Source organism: Jaculus jaculus, chromosome 12 (genome assembly GCF_020740685.1).
Source record: "Jaculus jaculus isolate mJacJac1 chromosome 12, mJacJac1.mat.Y.cur, whole genome shotgun sequence".
NCBI lineage: Eukaryota > Metazoa > Chordata > Mammalia > Rodentia > Dipodidae > Jaculus > Jaculus jaculus.
In genome coordinates, this window is record NC_059113.1 from 88,678,006 (window position 1) to 88,698,092 (window position 20,087).

The window sequence follows — 20,087 nt, forward strand, 5'->3', positions numbered from 1 at the left end:
GCCCTATGTGAAATTTTTTAATTTAACGTCCTGTCCAATCTTCTGACCACTGCCCCCGCAAGCTCTGTTAAGTGTGTTTCATTCTGCGTTCCTTTGAGTTTGACATTGTTCAGAGTCACCTATAAGTTAGATCATGTAGTATTTGTCTTTCTGTGTCTGGTTTATTTCACTAAACATGACCTCTAGAATCATCCATGTTGTTACTACTGACAGGGGTTCCTTCCAGTCTAAGACGATTAATACATGCCACATTGTCTTTATTCATGTAGCTGTGAACAGACATTTCAGATTGTTTACATTTCTTGGCTATTGTGAATTATATGGCTCTGAACATGGGGAGTGCAGATGTCTCTTTGACATACTGTCTTCATTTATTTCAGATGCATACCCAGTGGGGAGATGCTAGATCATATGGTAGTTTTTGTTTGTTGTCACATATTTATTTATTAAGCTATTGTACAAGTATATATTATATATTGAGCACACTGAAGAAACTCAATAGTGTTTTCCACAATGGTTGTATTAATTCACATTCCTACCAACAGTATATGGGCATCTCCTCTCATAGGTTAGGGGTATACAGTACAAGTTGGAAGAGCTGAAACAGGGTAGTTGGGCAGATAAGTTGAGATCTGAAGTAAGAAATCCCCAGATTTGAAACTATTAGACTTAGAGTAGTTATTTAACATCCCTAAGCTTCCATCTCGCAGATGCCAACAGGTCACAAGAATATGTCTCAGAGGGCTGGAGATACAGCTTAACAGTTAAGGTGCATGCCTGTGAAGCCTAAGGCCCTATGTTGAACTCCCCAGAACCCACATAAGCCAGGTGCACAAGGTGATGCATGTACAAGGACGCCCATGCACCCAGGTGGCACATGCTCCTGGAGCTCATTTGCCGGGGCCAGAGACCCTGGTTCTCCCATTCTCTCACTTTCTATTGGCCTCTTTCTCTCAAATAAATAAATGAATTAAGTATTTTTAAAAAAATATCTGAGTTTGTATTCCCAGAATCCATGTAAAAATGGCAGATGTAGCAGCCTGGACTGTAATTGTGGTGCTGGGGGCATGAAGGATTCCTGGCTTGTTAGCTGGCTAGTCTAGCTAACTCAGTGAGCTCTAGGTTCAGTGAGAGACTCTGTGCCAAAAAAAAGAAGGAAGGAAAGAAAGAAGAAAGGAAGGAAAGAAGGAAGGAAGGAAGGAAAGGAAGGAAGGAAGGAAGGAAGGAAGGAAGGAAGGAAGGAAGGAAGGAAGGAAGGAAGGAAGGAAGAAAGAAAGGAAAGTAGAGAGTGACTGAGGAAAACTTCTGGCCACACACACAAACAAAACCACACAGCAAAAACACGAAGAGGGACTAGAAAGATTGCCCATGGGTTAAGGTGCTTGCCTACAAAGCCAAATGGCCCTGGCTCAATTCCTCAGTGTTTCCAAGTAATGCCAGATACACAGTGGCGTATGCATCTGGAGTTTGTTTGCATGGGCTGGAAGCCCTGGTGCACCCATCCTCTGTGTGTGTGTGTGTGTGTGTGTGTGTGTGTGTGTGTGTGTCTTTCTTCAATTTCTCCCTGCTTGCAAATATATAATAAACAAGATATTTAAAAAACTAACAAACAAAAGAAATGAAGAAGGCTTCTTGAACTAGCCTGACTTATAGTAAGAACTCAATACTGTTTAGTTCCTCATGAATCCCTTCAAGGCGCTCCCACAAAAGTTTCCACAAAGGCTTTAAGATGCACAAACATCCATCCTCATGGTAACTGCAGTGTCCTGTGGACATTGTACTGTGGCCATGACTGGCTGTTGACAGGGTCTTGATAAGGAGTCTCGGGGAGAGCCGCAGAGGAGGGCGTGTAGAGACTCTTTCCACAAGCTCCTGGTTCTCTTCTGATTAATATAAGATAACATAACATAATATAATATAGTATAGTCATCCCTATCCTGATCACATCCCTGTCTATGTCCTTCCTACGGCTCTCCTTTATGCCTCAGCTAGCTTCTTGACTCTGCTTCCTACAACCGCTCTTGAATAATATTCAAAGCCCTGTTTGGGCGGCTGCTTTTGGCATCAACCAATTAGCCCCCATTGTCAGGTTGTAATATGCTTCCCAGACAAGTGGCACAATTGTCATGTGCTTTTATTCAGGGCCGCCTCCTACCACTGTGCAGGAAATGGAACAATGCCCCCTTGTGCCTGCTGAAAGCAGCCAGGGTTTGCAAAGCTTTCAGAAGGCCATCTGCCGTCCCCTGTCCCCTCGGCTAAGCGGAAGATCAGACAGGAGACCGCGCGCATTAGTTAGCACTCCTCCGAGGAAGCGGTACCACGGATCTGGATGGACCCCTTTGCATCTCATCCGTTATTATAATACGGGCTAAAGAGGGAAATGGATTTGTGGCTGCCCAGCTGAGAGACAGCTGGGCCCTAGCAGGAGCCTTTGCTCCTGAAGAGAGAGGCCTTTCTTTTCTGATGTGTTTGCAGCCAGCACCGCGCTCCCAAGTATCTGCTCTGTGGCTTTGCTGGGTTATACTGGACATGTTGGGGGTCAGCTATGCTGATGAGAGCCCCAGAGTAGACCTATCCTTGAACAAGTATTCAAGGAGGTGGCAAGTGTGACCTGTATGCGTTCACACACACGTGCCTGCATGTGTATGTGGAGGCCGGGGGCCAGGGCAGTGCTGGCCAGAACTCATGAAACTCCTTTGCCCTATCTCTAATTATGCCTTCTCAATGAATATGAATATTAACTTACAAGATTATTCAGGGGCTTGTAAGGTTGGTAAAGTATTTGCCTTATAAGCATGGGGACCTGAGTTCAAGGCCTGGAACACACATTTAAAAAAAAAATGCTGGGCTAGAGACATGGCTTAGTGGTTAAGGCACTTGCCTGCAGAGCCTAAGGACTCATGTTTGACTCTCCAGGCCCCATGTAAGCCAGACGCACAATGTGACGCAAGCTCACGAGGTCACACATGCACACAAGATGGCACACGTGTCTGTCGTTCGATTGCCGTGGCTGGAGGCCCTGGTGTACCAATCCTCTCTCTCTCATAAAAAAGTTTTTTTTTTTTTTTTTTTTTTTTTTTTAATATGCCAGGCATTGTGGAATGTACCTATAAACCCAGTGCTGGAGAGATGGAGGTAGGCAAGTCCCTTGGGCTTGCTGCCAGCCAGTCCAGCCTACTTGGCAAGTTCAAGGCTAGTGAGAAACCCTGTCTCACAAAAATGGTGAATGGTGCCTAAGGAAAGATATCCGAGGTATCCTCTGATTTCCACATGTATGCACACACACGTGCATGCATACATGTACATACATACATACATACACACACATGCATCCTCAAACACACAAAGATTATTCGGATATCTTTAAGAGTGTCAGAAAAGACTATCTAGATCTAGAATGGCAGAAATGTTATCTTCAGTGGCAATGAACAAGTGTATTCATTGCACTAGGGATGGCAGAAAGTTTTAGCCACCTTAATTAGTATTTGAAGTCTCTCTACGTTGGGATAATGACATTGGCCAAAGTGAAATATCTGTCCCCGAAAGCTAACGATCACTGGACAGTGGCATTAGGAAGACCTCGCCTAGCCCAGCAAAATACCTCAGAGACTTAGCACGTGAGATTTATTAAGAAGCAGATGACCTCAGTTACTCAGAAGCCTCCCAGAGTGCCAGGCCGGGGGTCACTTGTGCCCTGCTTGAAATTGTAAGTGTTCTTTCTGTGGAAGCGCCTTCAATCACAAGAACTCCATTTAACTGAAATGAATGATCTAGCACAATTAAAAAATGAGTTTTAGTAAACAAGCTTAAGATGTTGAGTAGAGGGGTAACATCTAAATGTTTTCAGTAATCTAGAGCCTTCTCTAATTTTCCCATCGAAGGGTAAGTATTAATATTTTGACTCTTCCTTTAAAAAAAAATAATAAAACATCCATCAGTTGCCTCTCAGTGGCAGTTGGGTTTTTCTTCCTCACTAGATTAACAAAACAAAACAAAAAACAAAAAAAGGGGGGGGCAGTGGAGGCTAGCTTTCTTTTCATGTTAAATTTATACAAAATCCTTCAGATTTGAATTATTTATTTTTTTATCACAAGAGATTCTCCTCCCCCCCCCACCAAGGATCACAGTTTCATTTACCTGAACATATGTTTGTGTGTGAGGCTGATCTTTCTCGAATGACTGTCCTGCCGAGAAGGGGACAGGGCAGCTGCTTCCCCATGGGACAGGATGGGCACGCTTCCTCTCCTGCCAGCCCGGCTCCCAGCCTGTGGTCCTTAGAGACCCTGACAACAGTTCAGGGGGAGAACAACAGCTCTGGAAGAACAAGACAGCTTCTGTTGGGCTCCCCAACCCCAGGAACAAACAATTTAAATAATGCAAAAGCTGTAAGTGACCACACTGCAAATAATGTCTATGCCAGTCACAGAACCAGGAGTTCTGGTTTCAAAAACACACACACACACACACAAAAAAAGTTCCAGAAAGTGATGTTTTGCTATCCTAGATTTTAGTATTATGAACCCTCAGTGGTAGAGACATAAAGGGCAGCCTATGTGAATAGTCCCGGATTCAGGCAGCCTCCTGGCCATCCCCCCAACCCCCAAGCCTTCAGGGTTACCCAAGTATTTACAGCTGGCTTTTTTTTTTTTTTTTTTTTTTTTTTTTTTTTTTTTAGCTCTGGCTGACTTTCTTCCCTATTTAACCATTGTTCTCTACACACGCCCCTCATTGTCAGCTTAATGACTTTGGCTGGGAGCATTTGGCTTCGCGCATGCGTGGCTTTCACTGCCGGTAGCCAGAATCCAGTGGCAGTGATTCAGGGAGAAGCGTGGACCTGCAATATCTCCTTCCTCCCTTCCTGTCCCGCGAGGGTGCACTACCTTTGCCACGCAGACAAAAGGCTCTGCTATTATTTGCTGTAGCATGTGACTTACTTGGCTTTCATTTCCATTCTGGCTTGCAAGGGAGGTGGATGTTTTTCCCCCTAAGGTCATGATAACTCCTTAGAAAACTGCTTATGTAAAAATATTTAGAAGAATTTTTCCAACACTGCACCTTATCCTTTTATATTTTAAAAGTCTAAATGACTTAGTTTGCTGTTATTGAAGTCCATCTTAACTTCCAGCATGGATTCCTGTCCCTTCTGCTTCCAGGCTCGTCACAGAAGGTAAAAAGAGGATGTCTGTGAAAAAAAAAAAAAAAAAAAAAAAGATGTTGATAAATAACCTGACTCCTCTCAGCTTATCATGACTGTTGACCCCTGAACACTAAACTTTTCAGCCAGTGTGTCTCTATGACATACTTCTGGTTGCATCCAGCACGCAGCTGCCCAGGGAAAGTCTGTGTTTCAAAGAATTTCTCAGGGAATAGTTTATTAAAATATTTTTATTTATTTACTTATTTATTTATTTATTTATTTGCAAGTAGAGAGAGATAGGAGAGAAGAGAGAGTGAGAGAGCAGGAGAGAGAGAGAGAGAGAGGGAGAGAGAGAGAGAGAGAATGGGCAAGCCAGGGTCTCCTGCCACCTCAACCTCAAACAAACTCCAGATACATGTGCCTCTTTGTGCATCTGGTTTTACTTGGGCACTGGGAAATCAAGCCTGGGTCATTAGATTTTGCAGGCAAGCACCTTAACCACTGAGCAATCTTTCCAGCCTTCAGAGAACAATTTTTATGCATTGTGTTTCTTTTGCTAACATAAATTCTAATGCCTTTATTTGTCCACTTTGTGAGTTAGGACATTATCCTTTTTCCACAATGTGAAATCATATGTGGCTGTGAGAAGGACTAGACAAAATCATAGCTAATTGATGTTGCCAGTGAGTACACATTGTTCCAAGAATTTGTGTCTCAATGAATTTATCTTTACACTTTGATGAGAGAGAGAGAGAGAGAATCGGCATGCCAGGCCCTCCAGCCACTGCAATCCAACTCCAGACATGTGCGTCACCTCATGCACATGTGTGATTTTGCACTTGTCACCTTGTGTGTCTGGCTTAAGTGTGATCTGGAGAGATTGAACATGGGTCCTTAGGTCTCATAGGCAAGCACCGTGACCACTAAGCCATCTCTTCAGCCTTTGAAAAGTTTTTTAATAAGCTCTTTTGAGAGAGGCAGAGAAATCAAGACAGGTATTGCAGAAACATGATTCATCAACACGTCATTCTAATTTCCCTGGAGGTTTTCAATGCTGGTGACAATTAGAAAATCTCTTAGTTTCTTTAGAGATGCTAGATAACTCTTTGGGTATTTGTTATAATCTTAAAAACCAATACCCCAGCACAAATGAAACTAAGAATCACACAAGTAAATGTTTGAAGGCCACATGTTAGTTAAATCTAGTCTTATTCTATGTCTCTTAGATGAATGAAGACAATAATCATTTACTAAGAAATTAGTATGTGCCAGGTGCTGGGTTGAGAATGACACATTCATGATCTTGTAGGCATTTCTAATAGACTGAAAACCAGAGCTCAGCAAAGTTTAGTGACTTGTGTAAAACAGAGCTGGGATTCTACGGGAGGTCTAAGTGACTCCAAAGCCTTTGCCAAATGATGAAGCATCCACACAAAAATCACTAGATACCTAACATAGCCACCTTATTCTGACTAGGTAGAGGCAATAGGGTGCCCAACTGCAGGTATTGAATAATGAAATATGGTTCTATCACTACATTATGGTGTCAGTGTTTCAAAAATGCAATCACAGAATCAGAGGGCAAGAAAAGCCCCAGAGGCCTTCCAGTAATATTGGGCCATGCTCAGGCAAGAAAAGTAGAATATAAAAGTGTATGGATATTGGGATTACAACCATGCATAAGTAATTTATGTATAAGGAAGGGCTGAGATGGGGAAAGAACCTGAAAAATGTATTTATTAGCATGAAGGGATTACAGGTTATTAGATATTTTATGGCTTTATACTTATGCAATATGTTTTTTAAAAAAATAAGATTAGCTATAGAGTTTTTCTAACACAGAGAAATAGGGAATCAATCTTACATGGGCACTGATTATGGGAAGCATTTAAAACTACCAGTGCTTATTTAAATTATGAACATCTATCAACACACTGTGGTTATAGCATGCATTTTTAGAATGTGGGCAAAAAGTTCTCATAGAAAAATAAAACAGGAGGTGGGAAATTTAGCTCTATGCATGGAGGATGGGTCAGAGAGAGATAAGGTATAAACTGGAAAGGACGCCCTGCAGGACAATCATATCTTACTCATTTTCTCTCTCTTATATTTTAAACAATATATAGAGAGAAAATTGGAAGTGCCTTAAAAAGAATTTCCTTTTTCCTGAACTGAGGAGTTTCCAGCCTAATATTCCACGGTCCATAGAGACATAAGCATTTTTGACAAATGAGGACTTTCTCTTCTCTGACCATGTGCCATAGTCAGCTTCACGTTGCTGCGATGAATTTCCAAAGCAGGCACAGTTTATGGGAGGAAGGGATTTATTGAAGCTTACAGATCCAGGGGAAGTTGCATAATGGTGGAAGAAGCTGGCCCCCTTTCACAGGTCCACGCAGGGAGAAACACCACCAGCATCATAAGCAAGCCCACTCCAGGAACTCCAGGCAGAGCTCAAGCACTGTGCATATCCTCGGCTGGTATTCCTGATCTACTTCCACACCTTAGGGCTGGACCCTAGGATCTGCCCTCAAGGACATCTAAGTCATTGGATTGGAGATCTAAGTTACAAGATTTAATAAACTCTTGAATCTACTATTCAAGTTACCACACCAAAATATAACAAAATCAGGAAATAATAAATGCTCTCACCTAAATTAACAAGCGTGCTGTAATGGCAGTTGTCATGAAAATATGTTTTACAGCCAAAGTTCCCAGTTGAGAGTCACACACTGTGTCATTTTGGTCTTCAATTTGGTACAACTTGTCAATCTTTACATAAATTTGATAAACTTAACTTTTAAAGCAAGTTTAGCAAGAATAGCTCAGAAGGAATACTGTGCCCTCACTGTCTCCCATCAGGTGGTACAGGATCTCTATCTGGGTGCCCTTTCCCCATTCAAGTTAACTTTGTTCTCTTGATTAATCAGCGGTGGTCTTATTTATCTTTCCCTGAGTAATTAGCAGGTATTTGGAGAGGAGATTGTTTTTGAGAATATATAAATAGTCATTTAACATTCTTTTTTTTTTTTTTGAGGTAGGATTGCTCTAGCCCAGGCTGACCTGGAATGCACTATAGTCTCAGGCTGGCCTAGAACTCACAGTGATCCTCCTACCTCTGCCTCCTGAATGCTGGTATTAAAGGCGTGCGCCACCAGGCCTGGTGACTTTTTTTATTATTATTATTTGAGAAAGAGAAACAGAAAAGCAGATACAGAGAGAGAGAGTGGGCATGCCATAGCCTCCAGCCACTGCCATCGCAAGGAGGGTATAGCTACTCAGAAAACTATAGCCAGGAAAGAGAAAGCCAGTCGGCAGGGACCAGGGAAAAGTGATACCCTTCAAAGTCCCAATGCCAATGACCTACTTCCTCCAACGGGGCTCTACCTCCTGATACTGCTATCGAATTATGAATCCACCGCTTAGCTAGTCCACTGATGGAGTCAGAGGCAGCACAATTCAATCCCCGACCGATGATTGGATCCATCAGCTGGGGACAAAGCCTGCAACACAGAGCCTCTGTGGGGGAATCACTTGGCATCCAGCCCATAACAACATGGTCTCACATCCAGAACTCTGTCAGAATCATGGCTTTAAACATCTTCATACACTTACTTCTTTGAGAAAACGGCGATGTAAAAATGAGCTTGTTATTTTACTGTGCTACTTTCTCTAACCTTTCCCCCTACATTTGTGTCTTTTAATTTTTTTATTGACAACGTTCAGACATATAAACAATACGCCATGATCCTAATTCCCTGCCACCACCTTCCTTTATCTCCTATCATGTATACCCCATCAATTGAATCTCTTCTTCTTTCCAACTAATGCCTGTTCCATCTTGATGTCATCATTTTAAAAATATTAATTTATTTATTTGAGAGAATGAGAAAAAGAGGTAGACAGAGAGATAGAGAGAGAGAGAAAGGGTAAGGCAGGGCCTCCAGTCACTGCAAACGAACTTCAGACGCATGTGCCACCTTATGCTTCTGGTTTATGTGGGTCCTGGGGAATCGAACCAGGGTCCTTTGGCTTTGCAGGCAAATGCCTTAACCACTAAGCCATCTCTCCAGCCCCATCATCATTTTTCCCCATCCTATATGCAGGTCTTGTGTAGGTAGCACTATCCACTGTGCGGTCGTGCACGTCAAGGCCACTTTGCCTCTGGAAGACAGCGTTATAAGCAATCCTTGCCTTCCTTTGACTCTTACATTCTTTCAACTACCTCTTCTGCAATGGTCCCTGAGCTTTGCAGGGTGTGATCCAGAAGTTTCACTTGGTGCTGAACACTCCACTGTATCTTTTTTTCGGAATTCTGATCGAGTTTTGGGTCTCCCCAGTAGTTCCTACATTTGTTTTAAGGAAAACATTCCATCTCATTTGGTTTCACTTTGATCCTTCGGATAGAGTTTGATTATTAGGAAAAGCAGAAATATCTTTAATCTATGGTGATGTTTTATCTCCATTCCTCCCCTTTGACCCAGCCTCTTCATATATGCCAAGCCACTGTGTTCTTGTTCCTCACTCTGGTCTTTACACTGCCTCTTAGCCTTTCTCCATCACACTCTGTGGTCTTATCCGCCTCCTACTTCTGTGTCCCATCCCCCATCGCTCCTCACGTTCACGCACTTCCCAGTCCTGCCATCCTGACCTTCTCATTCTTCGCTTCTCTGGCCCACCACTGACCCCACTTCCCATTGGTATTGATGACTTCGGAGCCAAGAGCTAATGCAACACTTCACTGATGTGAGCTGGATAAGTATTTTGAGAAAAGTTTCAGATTTTATAAAAAGATTTATTTTTATTTATTTATTTATTAGAGAGAGAGAGAGAGAGAGAATGGGTGCTCTAGGGCCTCTAGCCACTGCAAACTCCAGATGCGTGCACCACCATGTGCAACCTGGAGAACTGAACTTGGCTCCTTAGGCTTCACAGGCATGTGCCTTAACTGTCATTTGTAGTGGCTGGATCCCCTGACATGCCCATTCCCCCACTCTCTTTCGCTTTCTCCCTTTCCCTCTTTCTGTTTCTGTTTTGCTTTCACAAAAATAAATCTTTTTTTAAATGCTTAAAAATGTTTTTAAAAAAATATGGAAGGCCAGATGTGGTGGCACACACCTTTAATCCCAGCATGTGGGAGGCTAAGGTAGAAAGAGTGCTGAGTCTGAGGCCAATCTGGGCTACAGAGCAAGTTCCATGTCAGCCTTGACTAGCGTGAGACCTTGTCTCAAAAAAAAAAAAAAAAAAAAGTAGTGATTTGTATAAAATAGAAACTTATTTTGAATCAATTTTACCACTAGAGGTCACTAGAATACCACCTCTAAAGGAATAAACAAGCCTGCATCCCTGGTTCCTTTTTGTGGCCCCTACATGGCATTCTTGGGTTTTGGTTTACTCTGAGGAACTGGTGACAGTGGTCAGAGATGGATGTTATGACTTGGTGCCTTTCAGATGTCACCTTAGGTGAGATTTCATGAGTGCCTAATGTGCTGTAAGTGTGGAGAGCTGCACAGGAACTAAAAGGAAAACGGCCTCTTGGGCTTTTCTGCCTCTCAGTGGGAAGTGATAAAGGCAGTGGGATAATTCTGTAGAACGAGCGTGAGCTCTGAAATGAAGGCAGTGTGGAAACCTAGTCTGCTTCTTACGACACATTTCTGAACCCGAATTCAGGCATTATTCTTGGCAAAGGGGCTACAATTTATAAACAAGACTCAGTCACTTCCTTCAGTGAATTTAAGAGACCAAATACAGGGCTACAGAGATGGCTCCACTGTTTAGGTGCTTGCCTACAAAGCCTAACAACTGGAGTTCAATTCCCCATTACCCACATAAAGCTAGATGCACAGAGCGGTGCATGCATCTGGAGCCCATTTGCAGTGGTTGGAGGTAGTGGCCCACCCATTTTCTGTCTCCTATCCCTTGCTGCTTGCAAGTAAATAAATAAATAATTATATTTAAATAAATCAAATATAGAGGCTTTCTATCAAACCAATTAGTACTTACACCATGCTAGGATATTTTCTCTGACATCTTTAAAATTCATCTTCCTTATGGATTTATAGGGTAAGGCTATGATTCCCATTTCTGGAAATGTACACTCACAGCAAGGAGAGGTTCAGCATATTTTTCTTTTAAGACAGGGTCTTGCTATGTAGCTCAGGCTGGCCTCCAACCCCAAACCCTCCTGCCTCTGGAATTACAGTTATGTACCACCATAGCCACTGGGTGAGTGCATTTTCAAGTCCTTCATTTCCCTAAGGGACAATGCAGACTTTTTTATAACTCAAAAACAGAACCCCAGAGGTGCTTGTCAAAATGCTGAGTTGGGTAATGGTCTATACTTGTTAGGAAAAATATACTGAAATTTATTTTAGGGTGCTGGGGTGATAACACAATAAGGTGATTCAAATTCAACACCCAGAACCCATGCAAAAAAAAAAAAAAAAAAAAAGTCAGGCTTGGTGGCGTGTGCTTGTAATCCCAGTGGTGGGAGATAGAAACAGGCAGATTCCTGGGATGCTAAGCTCACTAGCTAGCCAGTATAGTCTATTTGTCAAGTTCTAGGGCAGCAAAAGACTGTCTCAGAAGTGAGATGTGGGCTGGAGAGATTGGTCAGTCGTTAAGGTGCTTACTTGCAAATCCTGATGGGCCAGTTCAACTCCTAGTACCCATGCAAACCCAGATGCACAAAGTGGCGCATGTCTGGAGTTCCTTTGTGGTAGCAGGAAGCCCAGAAGTGTCCATTCTCTCTATCTGCCTCTTTCTTTCCTCTCTCTGTCTTTCTCAAAAGAATAAACTATACATATATTTTAAAGGTGGGAGACTTGCTTGAGGACATCCAAAGTGGTCCTTTGGCCCACACATGCACACATACCACATATGTACTGCCCACACACATATGCCCACATACACCTGAATGGGTAAACATATATACATAATTCATTTTATCACAGAAGTATTTGGGTGGAGGAAGCACTCTTCCAACTGAAATGAATAGCCTGAGATCTAAAGACACACAGAGATGTCCTCTAACGGGACTCCTGTAAGTGGGAAAGCAAGGACCCCAGCATGCCTCCGAAGGCTGGCTGCAGCTTTAACCCAAAATGAAAGCCTCATGATATTTACTTGTTGCTCACTCCATGTTATACATGAGGAAATGCTACTCCAAGCCCTATTGTTCGTGATTTTACCCCAGGGATGAGTCAGAGGAGTTCTGGGTTCTTTCTACCACCACAGCCCAGCCCTGAGCCCCTGAATGAGACCCAGAAAAGCCCATTTCCTTTAGCAGCAAGGCTGTCTCATTGTCTGCCATCCCTCAGGCGAGAGGAGGGGAGTCTGGCAGATCTCTGCTGCAAGCTGGGAGAGCCTGGCCCTACTTTCCTGTGCTATCCCGTAGTACCGTAGTAATTGCCTATTTCACTTTTTTTTTTTTAATTCATATTTCAAGGTAGGGTGTCACCCTAGCCCAAGCTGATCTGGTATTCACTATGTAGTATCAGGCTGGACTAAAACTCACAGCAATCCTCTGCCTCCTGAGTGCTGGGATTAAAGGTGTGTGCTATACCCAGCTCACAACTGTTTTTAAAATAAACCACACACTTGTTTGTCCTTTTCTGTTTGTTTTTGTTGTTGTGTTTGAGGTAGGGTCTCACTGGAGCCCACAGCTGACCTGGAATTCACTATGTAGTCCAAGGCTGGCCTGGAACTCACCCTGAGCCGCCAATCCCTGCCTCCTGAGTGCTGTGACTAAAGGTTCGTGACACCAACCTACCTAGGTCTGTTCATCCTCTGAAGTGCGGCCAAGTTTGGCTGAATGGGGGAGAAGAGAGGCTAGGGCGTGAGCTACAGAACACCTGGGTTTGCTTCGTGATCATTACAGTGCTGTCAGCTTCTCATCCTTGGCAACCTACGGCATGTGCGGCTTTCCTCCTTTTTGAAGTTTGAGCAATCCACTGATGCTTTCTGAGACATTCTGGGATATTTCCCTTGAGACATTCATAAGGGAGGAATTCTGTCACAGGAATTTGTCACCAGACTGAAGACTATGTAGGTTACAGGTTTCTGGGAGGCACTGCTACGGACCCCGAGGGTCACTGCATTTCTCGTGGGTCTGCCTAGCATATGAGGCCATGACCCAGATTTTGATGGAACATGTTTGCAGAGTACTGTTGGGTGCAGGGTCATGCCACCTGTGGTTAAAGAACACACTTGTTTCCGCTTACTATAAAAGCAATGGAACCCCAAGCTCAAAGGTCCTCCCCTGTACCCCAACACATGGCATGTGCAGGCATCTGTCATGGCCTCCTGTCACCCTTGTGGGTCTTGAGGGAAAGTGGAATAGAAGCAAACCAGCATAAATACTTGATTTCCAGGAAGGGGTGAGGCATAGAGTCCTTGGATTCTGACCCAGGCATCTCATGCCTTGTGACAGCATCTGTGAAAAATAGCTGTATTCAGTCAGAGAATCATAAAGCCAATAAAACGTGGAGCAGGCAGGTCAAGAACAACTTGCTGAGAAAATATACTCTGAGGCATCCAGATGAGCCTGAAACTCACTGTATAGTCCAGGTTGGCCTTGATCTTGCAAACCTCCTGCCTCAGCTTCCTGAGTGCTGAAATTCAGACACATGCCATCACACATTGCCAGCTTTGGTGCACTGTTGATCAAATCAATCATTTGCATATCAACATTGGAATTTTTACCACACTGAATCAACCATTATGATAATTTTTGAGGAGCTGGAGAGATGGCTCAGTGGCTGGGGAGTGCTTGCTAGCAAAGCCTGATGGCCCTGGTTCAATTCCCCAGTACCCACATAAAGCCAGATGCACAAAGTGGCACATGCATCTGGAGTGTTTTTGTAGTGGAAGGAGGTCTTGGCATGCCCCTTCTCTCTCTCTTTTTCCTCTCTCAAATAAATAAAAAACATTTAAAATGCCAGTTGATCCCCTTTTTGCATCTAGGTCACATACATGGCTGGGGAATTGAGACCAGGCCATCAGGCTTTGTAAGCAAATGCTTTTAGCCATGAAACCATCTCCCCAACCCTGACATATAAGTATTTTTAAAAGCTCATTGTTATAGTAAGGTTAGTGTTGCTGGCAGAAATCACCTGACCAAGAGCAGCTTTTGGGGAGAAAAGGGTTTATTTGGGCTTATAGGCTGGAGGGGAACCTCTATGATGGCAGGGAGGAATGATGGCATGAGCAGAGGGTGGACATCACCCCCGGCCAACATCAGGTGGATAACAGGAACAGGAAAGTGTGACAAACACTGGCATGGGGAAACTGGCTACAATACCCATAAGCCTGCCCCCAGTCATACACCACCTCCAGGAGGTCCCAGCATCTCCACTGGGTCTCCACTGCAAGCCACAGTTCATCCTCATGGCTCCATCAGGTCTCCATGCAGGCATCCAGCAAATCTGCTTCACACTGCCCATGGCCATTTCCAAAATACAAGACTAAGTTCCAAACTCAGTGACCCTCTCTTTCCTGCATTTCTTATACTCACAGTACCAAGTAGGGAAATGAAGCCAACTTTGAAGGATAGGACACTGCTTGAGCACTCAGGCCCCTTCAAGAGTCTACATTCTTCCTGTTGCCCCCGTGCAGGTCAGCTGACCCAATGTCAATGGTTGTAATCTCTCAAACAATTGCAGATGAATGGGCAGCAGTTTAGGCCCAAAGATTTCATTTTTCTCTGTCATATCCCTCTGCTCACACCAGTCCACTTCTATGCAAAGCAATCCTGCACAAATTGTCAGGACATGGGCAAAACAGCAAGCCTCTCACACTAACTGCTTCTAGCCTAGTCCAGACAAAGCTCTTTCTCACCCTCATAAGCCAAACCTCACAGTCCAGAGTTCATTCTATATTCAGGTCTTTCAACTCTGACCAGAATAGTTTGTCAAGCTGTACTTACAGCACTATAAGGTGTTTCTTAGGCCAAGGCTTCAAATTCTTCTACATTCCTCTTGAAAATCAGCTCCAAAAGGCCAAACTACACAGTCAGGTGTCTAGCAGCAAATGACACCACTCCTCGGTACCAATACTCATCTTGTAGAAATACAGGCCCCAAACTGATTTTTGAAAACAATGCATTAAAAAAATATTTTCTCTAAAGGAAAATAAACACAAAGACTATTCCCAATTATTTTCATCTTTTTGTCATAAAGTTCAAAGCATAATTCCTTGTGGATCTTGAAATCCTTATGAAGTTTTTGAGAAACTCTCTAAAAATACACAGGTAATTTCTTTTTTTCCACATGCATGTGTGTGATGTGTATATATGATAGACTTGTAGAAGGAATATGATGCTAGCAAGTGTGAATTTGTGAATGTGTGCTGTGTGCATGTTTGTGTGTGTGATGTATTGTGTGTGCAGGTGTGGATTCAAATGTGTGTGCATGTGGGGGACCACCGGTAGATGAAAGATATCTTGATCAGTTACTCTCCACCATACTTACTGAGGCAGGTTTTCTCATTTGAATCCAGAATTCACTGATGCAGTTAGTGTAGTGAGCAAGCTTGCTCCAGGCAATCCCTGCTTCTGTCTCCCAGGTGGCCCGCCATGCCTGCCCTCCATTACCTGGCACTGGGGATCCAAACTCAGGTCCTCATGCTTGGACAACAAGCACTTTACTGACTCAGCCTTCATTCCAATTCCTTCGCTGGTCATTTCTTACACTTGCCCTACCTATTGAACAAATAAAGAAAAACAACTCATCTAATTAGCCACCTATGTGCCAGTACATTACAAATGAGAAAATGCTACCCATCCACTTTAATTTACCAAATAGCAATATGGTGCACTATGCCAGAATATATAATTCTGAAATCCAGCTCCAACAAGGATATAGTAGGATATAGCCTTAAATCATAAATTCAAGACAGCATTAATTCTTCAATGAATTCAATAACCTTTCAAGGGGGAAAATTGTTTTCTTAAAAATGTGAGTTCTTATTTAGGAATGAGATAAAACATGTTTTACAAATTAACACCTGGTGACACTTGAAAGTTATCAACATGTCTCATTTAGCATATTTCACCTAAAATATCCACAGGATGTTTAAAACCCTAATTACCTAAGGCAAGATAGAAGTTATTATTTTTTTTGAAATTTTATTTTGGCAATTTCATACATGTATATTATGTGTTTTGATCACATGCATCCCTATTACACTCTTAATGCTCCTCCTACTCTCACTGAACCCCTTCTTCCCAACTAAACCCCCTCCTAATTCCATTTTTTTGTGACCCCCTGAGTTTAAATAGGGTTGCAAGTATGAGCATGAATCGAGGGTTATTTATTGGAGCAAGAGCAAGCTACCCCCATTCCACTGAGGGCCGTCCTCAGTGGGGCTAGCGGTAGTTACTGTGGAGTCATGAGCTCCTGTGGGGGACAATGACTGGCAGTATGCTTTCCCACTCTGTGATTCTCACATTCTTTCACTAAAATTATTAAGATTCTTATGTTTAGGGCTGGAGAGATGGCTTAGTGGTTAAGGCGTTCGCCTGTGAAGCCTAAGGACACAGGTTTGACCCCCCAGAACCTACGTTAAGCCAGACGCACAAGATGACACACGTGCACAAAATGACGTGTGTGCACAAAGTGACGCATGTGCAGAAGATGATGCATGCACACAAGGAGGTGCACGCATCTGGAGCTTGATTGCAGTGGCCAGATGCCCTGGCATGCCAATTCTCTATCTCTCCCATTAAAAATAAAATTAAAAAAGAAAAAAATCTTATGCTAGCACAAACTTTAAACTTCTGTATCTTTACTGGTTTTCTGTATGTTTGCTTTATGAATCTTAGTGGAGGGGGTAATAAATTACCCAATCATAGTTGTGGGTTAATAAACAGCACGTCCAGTTTTGCTATATTAATTTTATATCTCCTTCATGAACTGATCTCTTTAACTCCAGGCTTTAATATGAATTTTCTTGACCCCTGGTGAAGCGAAATGTTTAAAACAAGTTTTGAGTTGGGCATGGTTGCACATGCCTTTAATCCCAGCACTTGGCAGGCAGAGGTAGGACTGTTGTGAGTTTAAGGCCACCCTGAGATTCCACAGTGAATTCCAGGCCAGCCTGGGATACTGTAAGATCCTACCTTGAAAAACAAAAAAGAGAAAAAAAATCTTTCTGGCTGTTTAGTTTTCTTCTTCATGAGCTGCTTATTTTGCTATTTACATATATTTACCTGTTTTTCTTATTTATCAGAATTCTTCATATTTTTTATTTTACTATATTCTTCTACCTTGTGGCTTATTTTATGTTTCATAAGTATTATCACAACTAAAAAGTTTAAAAATATCTGGAAAATAGTTTTTCTTGGTCTTTAGTGGTATCCTACAACTTATGGATGTTTTTTCTTGTGTTATTGAGTGCATGTGGGTGTGGGCACATATGTGCCACAGTACATGTGTGGAGGTCAGAGAACCATTGCTGATGCCAGTCCTCAACATCCACCTTGTTTGAAGCAGGGTGCTGCATGTTGGTCATCTCTGCAGTTGCCAGGCTGGCTTGCCCATGAGCTCCTGAGAGATTCTGGATCAGCCACTTTTGCTCATTCTATGCATGCTGCCATTACAAATGCTCACACAACACATCTGCTTTGGCTTTACACAGGTTCTAGGGTCAGATATTTATGCATGTATGGCAAGCATTTTATGCATTGAGGCATCTCCCCAGCCCTGGAATTCTTTATAGTAATCCTTTTCTCAAATGTGTTGTAATCTTAGAAAATTCTTAAGTCATTATTTGTTGAATACTGCCTACATCCATTCTCTCTGTTCTTTCTTGGATACTCCAACTAGATTTATCTTGTTCTCAGCCCTCCATTTATTTAGTTTCTGCATTGCATTCTAATAAATTTCCTCAAATTGTATATTACAGCCACAGCCAAATGTATACTTCTCTAACACAAAACAAAGATTCCTTTTTTTTTTTTCTTTTGCATGTGTCTGGAGTGTGTTTGCATATGTCTATGTGTGCAGAGGCCAAATGAGAAAGATAGGTAACCCCCAACTTTTGGGTCTTGGGTCCCCACAGGTCTTGGGTTACAGAAATGGGTGGCCATGCCCATTGGTTTAGTGAGTCCTGGACAATAGAACATAGGTCCTCCCAGGTCCTCACACTTGAACAGTAAGCATCTTACCTGCTAAACCATTTCTCCATCCCTGAAGGCTGCTTTATAATGGACTAAGGTCATGTGTTAACAAGTTCTGCCAGAAAAAAGAAAATGCCCCCTAAACAAAGCCATACACAGGCTACTGATAAATTCACCCCCACCGCTCAGAAGATTGTCAATTCAACGCTGGAATGTAGGGTAGATCTACCCTGTGGTCGATGACTGCTTTTGTTTCAAATGTTACATTACATCACAGCGTCATTGTCATCTGAAAGCATCACATTGCACCTCAACACTCAGGACATCTCTTACCTGCCCTTAAACAAGAACCATCTTTACTCTTTAAGTTTCAAGCTTTCTGTGGGTTGCTGAGGATCAAATGAGAGAGGTGAGTACCATTAGGGTATTTATTCATTATTAAAGCATTAAATGGTCAGGGGGACTGTTCATTTATAAGTAGTCATAGGTGAAGAGGTACGGACAGAAGCAGTCCATAAGCGGCAGACGGTATAAGTGCAAAAAACGCTTTTAGAAAGGGGGAATCCCAGTCTTTTTAAAAATATATTTATTTGAGAGACAGAGTGGGAGAAAGAACCTCCAATCACTGCCAACGAATTCCAGACACGCGTCACCTTTTGTACTTTGGGCTACTGGAGAATTGAACCTAGGTCCTTAGGCTTCGTGGGCAAAGGCCTTAACCACTAAGCCATCTCCCCAGCCCCCACAACCCCACTCTGGTATTGCCTTGCTTTCCCTGTTCTGAGCACAAATTCCCTGTTTTTGAAGGATTTGTCTTCCTCCCTCCCTCTCTCTTTCTCTCTCCACGCTTGGTCCCACCCACTTCTTTCTTGGCAACAGACAGGATGTTCCCATCTAGACTTCCGGTCTGAATTATCACGCTCTCAGCGAGGCCAGAGCTGCTGTGCGGAGATGGACTTTCTCTCTCACTGCTTCTCTCCTGTGTTGTTATTGGCTATTGCTTTTCCTCCCGGACACGCCCACCAGAACTCCATTCTGATTGGACGCCAAAGCCCTCTTGTTACAGCCCAGGTGCATCCCGGGCGCTCCGAGATGGGACGGTTTGGGGGCAGCTGGCAGTTACTGCGCAGGCGTGCGACCTCGAGTCGTGATTGGAGGGAGCTGGGGCTGGGCGGGGCTTCTGCCTGGGCGCACGCTCCGTGGGCGGCGAGGGCGGAGCCTCCGGAGTCCGCTGGTCCTTGGTCCTGGTCTGAGGCATCCTGCAGCTGCCACCCGGTCTGGGCACCTCCGACGCCAGGTGAGGCGGGCCTGGGGGCCGCGGGTCGCCTGTCCCGAGCCAGGGGACCGCTGTGGCCTGGAGGGCGCGGGGGACCGGGAGGGGCCGCGGGCCCGGGCGGTGGGTGGGCTGCGGCGGCCCGGCGCCCTGCGGAGCCCTGCGCATCCTCCCTCCTCGGCCCAGAAGCTCGCTCGCCCCGGGGTTCCGTGCGGGGCGGCCGCCGCTGCTGGGACAGCACCGGGTCAGATCTTCTGCCCTGGGCCGGACTGCGGGGCGAGGGATGGGGTGGCGTGGAGCTGGCACGCCTAGACAGGCCCGTGCCTCCCCTGCGAGGACCCGGATGATTGGGAGAGGATGCTTTGGTGGGGAGGGAGGTCGGGGAACGAACGCGAAAATAAGGGATGGGATGATTAATAATATTCATGAATTATTGTTTTCCTTTCCGTTAAAAATCACACTAACCCAGACTGCCCTAGAACGCACTATGTAGCCCAAGCAGGCTTTTAAATCTGGCAATCCTCCTGCCTCAGCTTCCAGAATGCGGGGATTATAGGCGC

General features: G+C 43.9%; 1 protein-coding gene across 6 annotated transcripts in view; it reads left to right on the forward strand.

The window, feature by feature from the left end:
* Scoc (short coiled-coil protein) overlaps window positions 1-20,087 on the forward strand; it is a 31,317-nt gene that overhangs the window by 2,254 nt on the left and 8,976 nt on the right. For 2 of the 6 annotated variants that reach the window (XM_004655830.2, XM_012948186.2), the window contains exon 1: window positions 19,395-19,551. The exons of 3 other annotated variants lie outside the window; for them this stretch is intronic. The gene's annotated coding sequence lies outside the window, so the exon portion shown is untranslated. Of the gene's footprint in view, window positions 1-19,393; window positions 19,552-20,087 lie in introns of those variants that run through there. One more of the 6 variants, XM_045131913.1, reaches the window with a different exon arrangement.